This window comes from Peromyscus maniculatus, chromosome 18, assembly GCF_049852395.1.
Source record: "Peromyscus maniculatus bairdii isolate BWxNUB_F1_BW_parent chromosome 18, HU_Pman_BW_mat_3.1, whole genome shotgun sequence".
Lineage (NCBI taxonomy): Eukaryota > Metazoa > Chordata > Mammalia > Rodentia > Cricetidae > Peromyscus > Peromyscus maniculatus.
This window is the reverse complement of record NC_134869.1, coordinates 13,141,583-13,157,583: the sequence shown is the minus strand read 5'-3', so window position 1 is coordinate 13,157,583 and position 16,001 is coordinate 13,141,583. Positions and strand designations below refer to the sequence as shown.

General features: G+C 40.8%; 1 protein-coding gene across 11 annotated transcripts in view; it reads right to left on the bottom strand.

The window, feature by feature from the left end:
- Igf1 (insulin like growth factor 1) overlaps nt 1-16,001 on the bottom strand; it is a 74,460-nt gene that overhangs the window by 34,146 nt on the left and 24,313 nt on the right. The window lies entirely within an intron of this gene.

Sequence of the window (16,001 nt, the reverse complement as noted above, 5' to 3'; positions counted from 1 at the left end):
GTGACATGAGATAGAAGTCTTTGAACTTCTGCAACCAAGGACACAGCTTAGGCATTGGATGCTCACATACCATTCATAAAACTATGACACTGTTTCAGATGGGGGTACTCAGCTCAGTCACATAGCTAGACAATTTCACTTCCAATCCTACTGAATTTCAAAAGTTTTAACAACTTTAACTGATAGTAAAAATCATGAAAGTTTACCCATAAGTTAAATATCCCAACAAATTGCATTACCTTCATTTTTAAAATAATTTTTCCTCATTCTCATCCAGGGGTAGATTATTTTTATGTAGCTACAGTCACAGCCAAAATTTAATGTTATGTTATATTTCTTCCATTTAATTAATGTTTTATTGCAAGCATTTCCCATGTTGCCACCTGATCTTCAAAGTTATAATTTCAAAGCTGTGGGATATTTTATTGGGTAGATTTATTATCCTTGGTTTCCTCAAGCTTTTTTGTATTCCTAGATGTTTTGGCTATTTCCAGTTTTATTATTGTTTTAACTAATGCAACAATGAAGTGTTCTTGTAAAGATAATGCTCTAATCAGAGGTCATTGATAAGAATGAGCTCTCAGGAATGGATTTGTTGAGTCAAAGGATACTATCTGACAGTCCTATTCTGATGAGAGACTGCCTTTTCACCATAAGAATCAGAAAGAATTTAGTCCCAAAAGCAGATAATTGTATCCAGATTTCCTCCTAGTGTTAGAAAAGAGAAAGCTAAGGAGGAATCCAAACAGGAAGCTTACCTGTGTCCCATGAGTCAGAATAAAGGAACCGCTTTCTGCTTTCAATTACTGGTGCTGTTTTTATGAAGGGAGCATGGGGTGGAACCAAGCTTGAGTTTGGCATTCAAAGGTTTACTAAGTAGGAGGAAAACCAAGGGAAATGAAATTGATGACAAGAAATGCTGGTTCTTAGTTTTCAAAAGCACCGTGGACCTAGGAGGTTTCTTCTGTAGAGAGGGCTTACGGATCACAGCTGCAGAGCCAATACTACACCCCAGTGAAGGAGTGGACGTCTGCCTTTCAAATAACAAAGGTGCTGCCCTTATGCTCCTTTGAGCTGAAGCACTCCATGAAGCATGGAGATCTTGCTCAACCTTCTTTGGGACACAAGGGATGCTGACAATCTACCTTCCCGCCTAAACAGAAACTTGGGCAACCATATTTGCTATTCTGTTACCGCATTTTTCTTCTGCTCCTGGTCCTTCATTCATAAATTTGTATTTAGTACATACTCTATAGTCTAGACACTATTCTCAGCAAATACAAAATACAAATGAGATGACAGATCAACATCCTCTATGACCCTAGTGACGGTGACAACTTTAATGGCTACTGCGGGGCAGGGGTGCCGAATTCAACAGTTCGATGACAGTTATTCTGAGAAAGTGATCAAGCCCCAGTATATCACAAGGAATTTCTTTCAGGTCCGGGGTGTACTCTGCTCTGTTTCAATTCCATTAACCTCCTTGAACATGTAAAAACAACCAACAAGTGGTATTTAACTATGTATTTACCTTTACCTTCTGTTTTTTGAAGACCAGCCTATTTTCCCAATTTGGTTTTAAGTATCTCAAGGACGGAAATTTCATCCTTCTGCTTCTCTGTCTAAAATCACAACTTCAGATATGTGGGCGTTTCCTACGTGCTCATTGGTAGATGTAGTGGCAACTCTGGCACACAATAGCACACAAAAAGAAGCAATATGAAAAACATCTGAGCACTGAAAAGAAGAAACCTAACATCAGGAACTGAGCATTTAATATAGCAATAAAATCCTGGCCTTACATGCATGGGGTCCAGGGTTTGAGTCCAACACCACACACACACACCACCACCACCACCACCAGCAGCGTATGTATTTCAAGGTCTTCTGTTAAAGGCATAATAATAGCACCTGTATTTATGGGTAATCATATTAAGGCACAAAGCCAGCTTGGAGCAGCAGGTGGCATACAGCAGTCACTTGAAAGCTGTCATTTCAATCACTCTTCTAACCATCATCATTATGACTTGAATGTGGGGGTTGTGGGAAACTGATTTGAACTTGGGCACTTTTTTTGAGTCAAGACATTGGTTCTACTGTTTCATTCAAGCTATGTGAGCCGAGTAAACTACTGGACCTCTCAGGGCTCATCCCAGGAGGCAGCCACCAGTGATGGATGCAGTAAACTCTTCACGAGTTTAGTTAATGTCATTCAGCAGAGTCAGTGATCAGCCATCCTGCGCCTGGACTTGGTGCTCTGAATGCAGAAGAGGACAAAGGAGACAGTTTCTGCCTCTCACCCTCATCCCCTGGAACCTGCAGTTCATAATGTACGTCAGCATTATCGATCCATACAGCCAATTATCAACTGGTTATCGATCCATACAGCCATGAGTCTGTGGCAGTTCCTGAAGCAGCTAGTGTGCAAGAGGACTAAAACATTCTAGGATACACAACAATACACACACACATCAGTGATTCTCTAACTTAAACTTGCATTGATATCACCTGGAGGATCTACTAAAACATGGGCCAGTGGGCCACACCCAAGTTCTCTGTTTCTGCCAGTCTGAGCTAGTGAGTGCCTGAGAATTTGCATTTCCAGCAAGTTCTCAGTTGATGCCATTGCTTTTGTGTGACATCAGCTGCCTAGGTATGGATAAGACCCAGGAACGAGTATAGAAAGAAGGAGCCATTGAGAACTACAGTCCTGAAAAAGACCTATTTTGAACACTTAAAATATGCCAGAATGTTTTCATATCTCTTTTGTTGATTGCCTAGTAAAGGTATTCCATATGTTAGTCTCGTAGCAGAACCAATTTTATTGCAAATCAGAGAGAGAGGGGGGAAAAACACATCAAAACCTTCTAAAAGAAGAAACTGAAACAAAAGACACATGTTGACCTTTCCCCGTTCACTGTGTTTTTTACGTTGACAGTCTGTGCCATTCAGGATTCCAGCTAACCCCTGAAGACAAGGTACGGGGGTCTAAGAGTAGGAAGCTAGAGCATTAACAAGTTAGCCAAATAGAAATCGGCAAACACAGCGGTGCCCGCTGATACTGAATGCTGCTTTTCTGAGTTCCATTTGTTTTTAAGTTCAAAACTCCATGGTGGGAATTCACGCCGCCCTGCTCAGTTGTAAACTCAAGCTCAGAAGATGGGGTTCACAAGAGCCTGTGCCCACTTTTTCCTATGCCTTCCACCTTTATTACCCACTAGGGTAATATCGAGAAGTAAAAAATACAAAAATGTGGGGTGGGCTTACAACACACATTCAGGGCTGTATTATCACAGCATCCTTTCAGGGACCAGTCAGAACTGGAGGAAAAGTTGGAAGAGAAGCACACCAGTTGTGATCACTTACAGAACCAACTTGGGGATAACTAGAGGCCATGTGATTGTGCAAAAAGAAGAACGATAACTTTCTATTCACCAGTCTATCTATCTATCTATCTATCTATCTATCTATCTATCTATCTATCTATCTATCTATCTCGTTATCGATGTACCTCAAGCAAGTCTTAGAATCAGTCATGCTGTGGAAGCTGGATTAATTAATCTAATTGCTTCCAGAGAGAAGTGACAGGAAGGGGGCAAATGATGCTTTCTTAGTTTGGAAGCCCTCCTCACGAGGTTGTCTTGGAGCTTCTCATAGCTTTAAACCAAACAGTGCCCTGTGGGCAGCAACTCCAGACTGGTGGCATGAAGAAAGGAGGCAGAACCTGTGGCTGGTGCAATGATTCCAACTTCCCTTGAGCTCCACTTTGCATTTTCCTCTTGAGAAACAAACAAACAAAACAACAAAAACAAAAAACCCATTAGGATTTTTAATGGTTTTCTTTTTTTAGCTATCTACTTGCCATTTCCTCTCCAGGATATTTTACACATCTCCTTCACAGATCTATTTCTGGGATAGGAAAGAGGGAAATGGTCTCATTCATTCAACAAGAAGACTGTTAGGGATCCCCAGGGATGACTGACATGTCTGTGCTGAGACACTCCCACATCTTCCTTACTGGTTTCTCCAAAGACTTTTAAGGGCCCTCTAGGGAGGACCTGCCATAGGCACAGAAGTGTACATGAGCATCCCTTAATATGGAAGTGCTCCACCAAGGCTGAAAGAGTTTGAAGGGTGGTAAGACACTTTGGCCTGGTCCAAAAATGTTCAAAGGCTACTAAAAAAAATCATGACTTAGAGTAGTGGTTCCAAACCTGTGAGTCTGGACCACTTTGGCAAACTTCTATCCCCCAAAATATTTCTATTGTAATTTATAACTGTAGCAAAATCACAGTTATAAAGTAGCAATGAAAACAGTTTTATGGTTGGGGGTCACCACAACATGAGGAACTATATGAAAGGGTCGCTGTGTTAGGAAGGCTGAGAAGTACTCCCATAGAGGATGATATGATCCAAAAGCAAAGGCTTATTAAAATACAAATTCCTTAGAAATCCTTTAGTCTATGGTTATATTAGGCACCCTTTGCATGCTATATAACTACATGACTGTGGATTTTCTAAGAGAGAGGAAACTTAAAAATTTAAAAGATTCCATTGTGTAGAGAAACTGGAGAAGGACAGGCCCAGCCTCACAGAGACACTGAAGCAGTCAGTCAGTCAGTCAGTACCCTGTCAGTCACTGCAATCTTTTCTAAGATATTTAGGGCTTGCCTACACACCAGACTTCCTACCCCAAATGCCAGTTATGTTGTTAAAAGACACCCAAAGATCCAAGATGTTTCCTTAGGTCAGCACTCATAAAAGAGTATTTGTTGTTCAAGAGATATCACACAAAAAAATCTTCAGATCAGCTGCAAATGTGTATCGAGAGTATCTAGCTCATGGGAAGTTCCATGGTGAAGAAGTCTATCTGATGTCACCTGCTCTGCACTTAGTGACACCATACTCCCATTTTTCAGAGGTAATAGATGTTACCTCTCCGAGTAACAGGGCTCTGAATCTCAAAATTCCCTGTTTACCACATTTGATTAAAAGTCCTCCAAGAACCCATTGGGCATGTTAATAATTAACTGAGGAACAATGTGTTACCAAACATTAACCTCCCATTAAAAATTCTGGGTCAGAGAAAACAGAAGGGTTAGTTTGCTAATGGAGATTGGTTCAGAATATCAGAACTTCCTTAAATTGTAATCACATTCTACTCAAAGAAGGGCCCCTACTGTCCACCTATCTAAGGGAGCCTCCACCCTCAATTCTATGATCCTATTGTTCCTTTCCACACATTTATCAAGACTTGACATGATCTTCTCTATTTATTTGCTGACTTGTACTTTTTCTCCTTTTGCCCTAAGTCCAATGTGAGGTCTATGAAGCTTAGAGCTGTTTACTCTGTGCTCACTGTTACAACAACAGTAGCCAGAATAGCTCTACAAAGAGTCAGTGCTTAGTGGAGACATTTTAATATGTGGATAGATGAGTTAATGAATGGATAGAGAAGCTGATTTGTTCATTCTTGTACCCCTAGTGAGCATCATTAGTGCTCAAAAGATGACCATTGCATAAGTGAATGGAGAGGGATGATTTGCATCATTTCCCACACTTAAACCACATTTATAGGGAATGGGAGAAATGAGTGATATTCCAACCCTTCAGAGGATTCGTGCAAATCCAGACTCCTTCCTTCATGACAAATAATAGAAGAGTGTATTTTTCAGATAATCTTGAGTCAGGAATAGAACTTCAAAATGGTTGAAGGTAGGATTACAATTTAAAGAGACCTTTAATGACTTCAGAACAAGTCATTGAAAACAGAAAGATGTTTAAAATGGACAGAAGTGGCTCCACCTGGCAAAGACAAGCACTATAGCAAAATATCTGTGAGCTCTGGGTGAGCAAGAAAGTACAACACATTGGAATCTGAAGTGAGCTCATGAGGGGGATTATGAAATGAAAGCCTAGAGAGTTATCTTTCCACAAAACTTGGCATTGCTGAGGTTTTAATTAGAGAGTAGGAACTCATATTTCACCCTATTTTAGTATTTATTTGGAGAAGCTGGAGATATTCCAGCAAGATTTTTTAAGAAATGATTAATTGGATAGAAAACAAAGTTAAGATGTAGGTCTCCTAGAAAGATGATGCTAAGATCAATGTGGGGAGGTATAAGACAGGGTATAATAATCCCATGGTACTCTTGTTCATCTCCACTGAGGACTAAACATGGATAGATAGGCTTAGTCTACATTCAATGTATTCCCATTTAGTATCAGGAAGAATTTATTAAACAGGGGAAACAGGCTGAACCAGGGCCAGTGGGAAGCTGAGTAATTGCTACCCTGGAGATCTCTAAATGTAGGATGACAACCATCTGCTTAGATAGAGGCAGGGGACTGGACCTAAGGACCTCTTGGCTTTCCTTCTGTCTTTGAGTCTGTGTTTAGAGAATCGTGGCCACTGAGATCCCCTATTCTTTAGTGATCCTCCATTCCCATCACAGGACAGACCCCACACTGTCCAACTCTGAATGACTTCCCTTGGGAGGAGCTCAATTGTTCTTCTCTGTACTGGAAGGAAATGGAGAGTGTTGCTTCAGCTGCTTCCCTTTTCCAGCCCCCACAGAGAGAGGCCAGCTTTTGTCCTGTTGGGGCTTCTAACATGCTGTAGCAGCCTGCTTCTCCATCTTGTGTGGGATTGGAAGGTGGGTGCAACTGGACACAGTCACAGGATGCCAGATCTCCAAGACGTTTGAGGTCCAGTCTGGATCTATCCCCGTGTTACTCAGAATAAGAACATCGAAGGTAAAACAGCTCTCAAGGAATCCAGCTGATTCTTCTTGCATGGAACTGAATTGTAAACCCCTTAATCCACAAGGTCTACTTGCGCCCTGTGTCTGTGCTTTAGTTAGAAAGAATTTTTTCGATGAAGATAAAGAGTCTAAAAATCATATCTTAAGTCGCTGAACTGGAAGTGAGACAATGAGCAAGGGAGAACACACATTTTAATAGAATTACTGCCAGTGCTGTTATTCTCATACACAGGGGAAGCATTTGGAACAAGACCACTGAAAGGCTTTACCAATTGCAACATGTTGTATTTCTGTGATTTGAAGTCATGGTTTCAGAAATTATAATGGGTAGATGTTCAGTTTAAGGTCTAATGGATGAAAAAAATTTTTAGAAGATCACTTATGCAATCAATCTTTTTGAGACTCTAAAATAGTAATTTTCATTCTAATTTATTTATTTTGAAAAAAAAATGTATGTGTGCATCGTTATGTTGTGTGGGTAGTGTATGTGCTGTTAATGTGCTCATGAACATGCAGAAGATCTTTAATGGGTCTCCACCTTAGTCTCTAAGGCAGAGTTTCTCACTGAACCTGAACTTCATTGATTCAATTAAGCACGGCTGGCTAGCCAGTGAGCTTCAGGGATTGTCTGTCTCTGCCACACCCCAAGCCCCTGATGGGGACCTGGATCTGTGGCCTTCTTGTTTGTGCAGCAAGCATGGTACCAAATGAAGCTACCTCCCCAGACCATGTTAATCCATTTCAAAAAGTTATTTATTCTTTCACATTTGCCGAGCAGAGTAAAGGGTTTCAGCTGTTGCCTGTATGATGAAACTTCTAAGCCAATTCTTGTGTGATGCCCTCTTAGCATTGGATTATTATCCAATAACCCATGGGAATATGTGGCTCATTATCTCTAAAACCAAAATCAACATTTTTGCCACTGATTAAAGCCAAGTTGACCTAAGTCAAATCTTTTATACTTGACATTTCTTTTTTTTTTTTTTTATCCAGACTCAAAGTCTGACAGTTATATTTGACTTCTTTCTATAGGTAATCTATTACCACAAGTCTTCTGTTATAGGTCTTATGACCCCTTTCTACTTTCTACTGCCCATTCCTTTTTTAAAAATTACAACAATTGTGATATCCCCCATCTTCTTCCTATCATTTGGGTAAACTTAGGGCAAAGGAGACAAGTGATATGACGCTAGTCCTAGAAGTCAAAAGTGAAAATGGGGAATGGAAAACAGTTGGGAATCTGCCTGTAAAGTGGGATGACTTGGAAAGATTAAAAAAAAAATCAGAAAATAGAGAGAAATCATGAGCCATCTTATGTAGATACTGGACAGAGGTGTGACCTGAGGAGACTGAAAAACCCGAGGATATCTGGTTTAGATATGAGTGTGTTATTTATCTCTCATAAGAATCTTATAGTACAGACACCATTATTTGCTTCATTTATTGTTGAGAATACTGAAGCTTAGAAAAGTTTAATAATGTGTCTCTAGCTCACCCATTAAAAGGTTAAGCCAGAACTCATAGTAGAATCCTTCTAAGCACCAATTCATTTTACTACAGTGCCTCTTACCTTAAGTAGAAACTTCCTGACTACTTACAAGTCAATAGGAAGATCTCACTGCCTCTTAGAACATTCCCTAAGAGTCATTTAGCATGAAACGAGAAAAAAAAATGAAATCATGATATACTTCATAACTGTAACCATTTACCTGCTATGACATAGTAAACAATGTTTAAAAGGTACATTTTCCTTAATCCTTTTATAGTGACTGCCCACATTAGTTTTCTTGGTTGGATTAAGAGGGTAAAATTGAAAGGAATGCTGTTTGCATTCTGAAAAGGCCCCATCCCCTATTCTGTACAAATTTCTATTCTTTTTTTTATATTTCTGAGAAGTCTATTAGTTTCTTCTGTCTGGTCCAATAGCATCCAGCAAAGATGGGAAGGAAAGGGTAGATGAGGATAACGACACTCTCTTGAACAGCTGCTCATTTGCTCACATGCATCTGGTGAATGGATAGGGTGTGAAATTACTCAAGAAAACACAGCTGTCAGAAACTTTGGGAATGTTTTTCATGCTCAGGTTGATTTAAAGCCTGGAGCAGAGCCAGCCTTGCATACAGGCAGAATTAGAAGAGTAATAAATGTGATCTGAGCATCTACTCTATCCCTCCCACTGTGCTAGGCATCACTGATCATCCCATATCATTCCACAGGAACCTAAGAAAGAGGTTTTGCTTCAATTATTGGTAACCTGGGAAATGGTTCAAAAATCACACAGCTTAATAAATGATGCCAAAAGGCAAGGTGTAAGTATAGATCTAACTGACATGAAAGCATCCTCAGATTTTACAGTGAGTGCCTCAAGGTTGGGCATCCTACTCATATAACTCAAAGAACTTAAGGAGATCTCTTCTTACAGTATTCCTATCCATTGTCCAGGATCCCTTTTTTCTGTGGTAGTAGAGCTCCTAATCTTTAGATAACTACATTTGTCAGCCTCCCTTGCAGCTACATTTGACCATTTTCTCAACTTCTACATAAAGGAATACAAATTTAAAGCATCATATAAAAGCTTTGGGATTCTTCCTTAAAGGTCAACCAGAAACCCTCCTCTCTCTCTCTCTCTCTGTCTCTCTGTCTCTGTCTCTGTCTCTGTCTCTCTTTCTCTCTCTCTCTCTCTCTCTCTCTCTCTCTCTCACACACACACACACACACACACACCCCTTTCTGTTGGCTGTAGCATGGTTAGAATGCTGAACTATCTGTGGCCATGTAGATGAGGACTACAACACAGGATGATGAAATAGAATACCAGAAATAGCTGGATTCTTTGTAAACAAACAAACAAACAAAACAAAAAACAATTTTGTTATTAGTATTATTGTATGTTGTGTGTGTTATGGTGTGTGTGTGTGTGTGTGTGTGTGTGTGTGTGTGTGTGTGTGTGTGTGTGTTTATTCACACATGCCACAGTATGCTTGTGGAGGTCTGAGGACAACTTTGTGGTCAGTTATCATCTTCTACCACTACGTGGGTTCTGGAGATTGACCTCCATTCATCAGGACTGCAGGACAAGCGATTTTACCTGCTGCCTCACTGGCCCAAGAGCTGGATTCTTGGGGGATATTGTGGAACAGAGCTGCTTTGCATAACAGGTAATTCAGTGGTATTGAACGATGTGGCTTTAAACTGATAGGTGAGAGACTGACTTTCATCTTACTGAAGCCAGTGTAATCTCTGGACACTCTTCCTGCTCACCTCTTGGATGACGAAAGGAGCAGATGACTGGGAGACTACTGGAGCCTCAAACGGCACCACTACAGCTTTAGCCTATCGAATTAGGATGTGTTTATATGGAGATTCTGGGGAGACATACAATAGATCAAGAGTATGTGCACAGAGCAAGAGGAGGCACAAAACAGGTGATTCTGGGCCAGGCTTTGCTTCACAGGGAAAGGGGAGAGCAACCACTATGAGCAGGCATTTATTTATTTATTCACTCACAGATTCACTTAAAAAATTATTTAGTCTACTGTGTCAGGAATGATTTTCAGTAAATTAAATAGTAAAGAAATTTGAATGTTTGGTGACAATGTTTTAACTTCAAATTTTTAAAATAAAACTTTATTATAAAAGCCTTGTAAATAAATAAAGACACCCCACACTAAAATTAACTAGACCCAAAGTCTATCCAACTCAGTGAACATGAAAAAATTACTTCTAATCTAATTGTCTTCTTGCAGAGCTAAGCTGCTAGTTAATTTAAAAACTGTAGTTGTTGAAAAGCAGGCAAAATCATTGGTTACCCACCATATTTAGGTTACTGACTCCCAATGCTATGCACTGTGAAAATGGATCGGTAAGTCAAAACCATGATTCTCAAGGTGTTAATGATCTAGTAGAGATGAGATAACCAATAATCGAGGAAAATGAGAATAGAATTAAATTAAGTGCCTTAGCAGGTGCAGGCAAGAAAGGTTCAGAGGAGGAGCTCAGCTGAGTCATCTCATCGTCCTACTGGTTAGTGAGACACCGCACTGATGCGCTTTTCTGTTTGCAGAATAGAAGAGGCAGTGAAGTTGTTTCTGGTCCCCACCCCTGGAGAAGTTCCAGCACAGGCCTCTTTCAGGATGTGGAGGAAGCAACTGCTCCCCTGCAGAGGTATTTTATGAGGTAGAAGGTCTTTTCCAACTCTTTGATTCCGAGGATCTATTTTTTGCTTTAATTTCCATTGTGTATATGCTTCGTACATGGTGCCATGTTACATAGGCATTTTTGTGTGAGTATATGGTGCTCTTTGACTAGACTTCCCACTATGCTTTTCTCCTTTCCCTTTATTAGTCCCTTTGTTCCTCTAGACAGCTTGGCTTCTACTTTCATGTCATACATACATGCATGATTTTATGTATCTATGTAAAATCTAGGAACCACAAATGAGAAAACATGGCATTTGTCTGTAAGACTTACGTAGCTCTCTTCATCATCCCCAGGTGCATCCCTTTCCTGGAAACAACATGACTTACTTCTCATACTGTGTATACACCACGTTTTCCTTATCCATTCCTTTGCTGCTGAGCATTTAGGTTGGGGTCTATAACTTAGCTATGGTGAGCAGTGCTGCAACAAGCATTGGTGTGCAAATATCTCTGTGATATGCTGACTCAAGGTCCTTCAGGGGAATACTCATGAGTGGGACAGCTGGACCTGGTAGATCTCCTTTTAGACTTATGGGGAGCCTCCATCCTGATTTCCATAGTATCTCGGTTGGTTTATTTTCCAATCAGCAGTACATATGGGTCTCCTTTTGTTCACATCCTGGCCAGCATTTGTTTTTATTTGTTCTTTTAACAACTGCCACACTGGCTGGACCAGAATAAATCTACTTCTATTTTTGATATGAGCTCTTTCCATGACAAAGAGTTAGAAAATAGCACAGAGAGCAAAGTGACTATTTTGGATACAACAGGGATGACGTTTTCCTTTGGGACCTGTTTTGTGACTTGGTACAGCCTCACTTACCCCATAGCACAAGCAACTTTTGCCGTGAATGGAAACATAGCCACCGAGTAATGCTCCACATAGAGATAAATGGCCTCCCAATGGCCCTGGGACTAAATTAGACCTGACAAAATATTGCTTTTGGGGGGGGGGCTCTTCCATCTCCTCTTCACTCCCTGTGAAAGCTAAGAGTAATATCACCATCTAATTCTCTACATGAGCAACACCTATAAAGGATACCATTGCCATTTATTTGTTTTTTAAACAATATATCTCAATTTATTTGGTCCATTGAGGCAAGTTCTCTTGATACTTTTAGTTTCATTTCCCCATATTTACATACTCATTGCCAACATAGTATCTTTCCATCTATTCATCTACTTTTGATTTATTCTGTCTAATTTTAATAAGACTTCCATAATACCTTGGGTAAGTTGTCAGAAGAACGGTCTTGAGTTCATTTCTTTTAAGCCTCTAATAATTAGAGTTAGGATTTGGGTACTAGGGAAACAGAATCACAGACCAGCACTAAAGGAAACCTTGAAGGATCTTTTCTGTTTTAGTAGGTTGCTCTAATGGTATTTAAAGACAAACAGGAAACAGGTTTTGTAAAATCACAAAGCCTTCTGGTAAGAATATAAACTAAGATCAAAACACTCCAAAGCTGTATCAAGTGAGTCAGTCTCCTATATGGAACTTGATCAGTGGTCCCACACACCTTGACTACCTTGTATTCTTTCAGAAATCGTGTAGACATACCGTGTAACTCCCGGGTAGGGATTGACTTGATCAGTTAAGTTAAGTTAAGTTCTATCTATCTCTCTGACTTCTTTATGTACTCTGTCTTCAAGGATGTGTGATGACTGCCCTCCATTCAATATCCCTCAAACAAATACTTTGAGAGTGACTACTTGTCTCCATTATCTATTTTATTTGTTTACAAAGCAAGGTAAACATGATGTTTCTACAACATGGTAATGAAATTAGTGATGCCCAAAGTTCTAGATGAGGGTGCCAAGAGATCCTTTCTTGACACTTACAGAACTGTGGGCCTTCTCATGACGAGTGGAGTGCACTCAGAACGTCCCAAAGTATAAAGGAAAGTGGGAAGAAGGAGTCTGACTGCAGATATGGAGCGGCATGTCTCGTGTGGTAAGGTGAGATAAGAGGAATAAACAAGAGCCTAAAGTGAACCTTTCAGGGAGGCTCCCTCACCGCAGGAAGTCAAATCACTTTCCACAGCAGTGGGTCTGCAACAATGCATGCTGCCGAAGTCAATGAGCAGAAAAAGGGAGATGAAGAAGATAGGAGATTGATCAGGTATGTATTCCAACCATTGGGAAGGAAAGGAAGCCTGGGAAATAGACCGTGCATTTTCCAATCAGTGATTCTAGCAGACAGGGCTCTTTCCCGTTCTGGTTTTTGTTTAGCACTGCCCACGTGTGTACCTATGACAGAAACCCTGTCAGTGCAGTTCAGCACCACAACCCTTGCTATTGATAGCAGTTCATTAGACATCCATGCGCCTTACCAGTACTCAGTTTTGCACACCTGGAACCCTACTTGAGTTAGGTCAGTCTGGTTAGTTAGATCATTGTACGCCATTTGACATCCTTACTATTGTTACTGACTTGCTGAGTTGAGGCAACTCATGGCGAACATTAACAATGCCTGCTTAGGAGGTGACATCATCTTCCTACTGCCAACCTCATCTATAGCGCAAAGAATCCTGGGAAGATTAGGATGAAAGAGGGAAGCCATGGGTTGGAATCTTTCAGAGAAATTGGGACCTTAGAGACATCTATGTTGCAAAGCAATTTAAGGACATGGGCCTGAAAAAGAAAACTGCAACTCCCTTGCAGAAGAGTTAGTTTGGAAAATGCTAGATTGGCAACACATCGTACCCTGTGAAAACTTGTGACTTCAATGTGGAAAAAAAAAGGTTTCAATTAACTTGGGTGTTTTTTAATCTCCCTCGGGGGTATTCAGGTTTAGGGGTTGAGAAGCTGAGAACTTTATGAGGATGAAGGAAGCCTTCTAGAAAATCTTGGAACCTCATAGCTCTGGGTAAGACAAATCATCCACATGTGGACACTGCTTTGCCTTTAGAAGCATTGTGGTCAATGGCATTCTTTTATGGCCATGTGTGGCTAAGCCTGGAATGGTGTACTTGGTTGTAGCTCAAGAATGTCTATACTGTGCCTTTCCAAATTCATTTTTATGGGTTATAGACTTAAGGAGTGGAAGAATCCCCTGCAAGGCTCTGCATTTCTTAGGTACTTATTGTCTTTGGGTTTTGATTTGAATTTGAAAAGATAATCTTAAAGACACACTATAGTAGTCAAGCATATTTTTGAAGCCTCAACCAGAAGCTCTGGCATTCAGCCTAATTTAGGAAATTCTAATTGTGTGGTTTCTAATATATGTGCTAAACATTGTCCCAAATTCTAAGGCTACCTAGAGGATTATGCCATCAATTCTGGCTAGATGAAGTTTATGAATAAATGGATACTTAACAAGTATCTATGGGGATTTTTTTCTATGTACAAATAAAGAGATGCCTGGAGTATGTAGGGGATGCTTCTTACTAATGGTGTAAGAAAATATACTAAGCAAAGAATATATGCTTTCAGGCTTAGGGGTTATCCAGGAAAGGAAGTGAAAGAGAGAAAAGATCTAAGACACGCCAGGCACCAGGGGTGTCTAGTTGGTTGCCTGTATGAAGACCTTAACTGTCACACTTAGATTGCTCTGTTCCCATAGGTGAATGTGTGCTTGTGTTTCTCAGTGAACTCACTCATAACAATAATGAGAGTTCCTATTTTACAGTGGTGGATGAGAGTGAAATGTGCTTATGATTCACAGAAGTGCTTAGAACAGTGCTGTGCATGTGACGCGCCCACAGAATGTGGTAGTTACTGTTCTTCAATATTAAATGCTGTACCACCTTATATCAGTGACTTATTTTGCCAAAAAGTCTAATATTTAGACTATTGCCCAGATGTGTTGTGTGCCCTACCCACACATTCGGTACTTCGATCTCTAGACACTCCTTCCCATTCTCACCAGATCGTCTCTACCATCAAATCCTACATTCCACCTTAACCACCAGCCATGAATTTCAGAGGAACATGAGGATTCTCATTGTACATCACGAGCCTTGTGGCAAGTTTTCACAAACTTGCCTTCAGAGTAACCAAGGCTGATACTGACCCTCTGGAGTGACTCACAGGATCTGAGAAAGGCACAGCTTTTTTATCCTCAGAGAGGAGGACGTGTAGAAGGGAAAGGGCAGACCCATCTTCCTGCTATTCCTAGATTTCCCTGAAAGATGACAGCAATATCAAAGGAACAAGACAAACACTCATATCATCTGGTCACTGATGCCTGCCAGTGTCTGACCTCACCGAGTCTAAAGGCCATCTCCACCTTTGTGAACAAGCCAGGACTTGGCACTCTTTATGAAACCTCCGAGCACATGCTAGGACAGCTTGTTTAAGAATAGAAAAAAGCCTCACCTCCTCAATCATGAAAACTGTTCCAGTAGACAGAGCCAGATGAGTGATTCAGCAGAGGTGAAAGATTCCTCATCAAGAGGCCAATCAAATTAGAGGTCAACACTGGATATAAAGTCAGGCTGCTGGATGCAGCCCAGACATCTTACAGGGAAGCCTGGAGGGTGTCTCCTGTCTGCTGTTTACCTAACAGTCTGGGAACAAATTGGTGTACTCAGACCCATGTCTTCACATCCCACTGAGTCAGAGTCTGCCATTAATGTAGTGCTTGGCAGGGAGGTTGAGGGTTGGCCACACGAGAGCTTGAACTGCTTTGTCACTTCGGCTCTGGCAAAGCCTGAAGATTCTTGGATTGGGGTGTCAGGGAAGGGTAAGAAAGGAATGGAGGACACGGCTCCAGCCACCCACGGCGCCATTTCTAGGTTTTGATTAGGAAAATACTGGATCTGATAGTGTTGACTTACAAGATCCAAAGGTATTTTGACTTTTAAGAGGAATGAAGGGCTTGGGTTTCAGAGGGATGGTCTTGCTTGGAACTTCTGACTCAACCCTTGAATGCAAGTGCAGTTATCAAAGTGACATTGCTGTGGGTCTGGGTTACACAACAGCATGCCAGCTCTCTGATGGGAGCTGAGCTGATGGGTGTTGAGCAATGCCACTTGGAGAGAGAACTCATACACAGCAACCTGATCAGCAGTTCTAAGGCTTTATGTTTAAAATG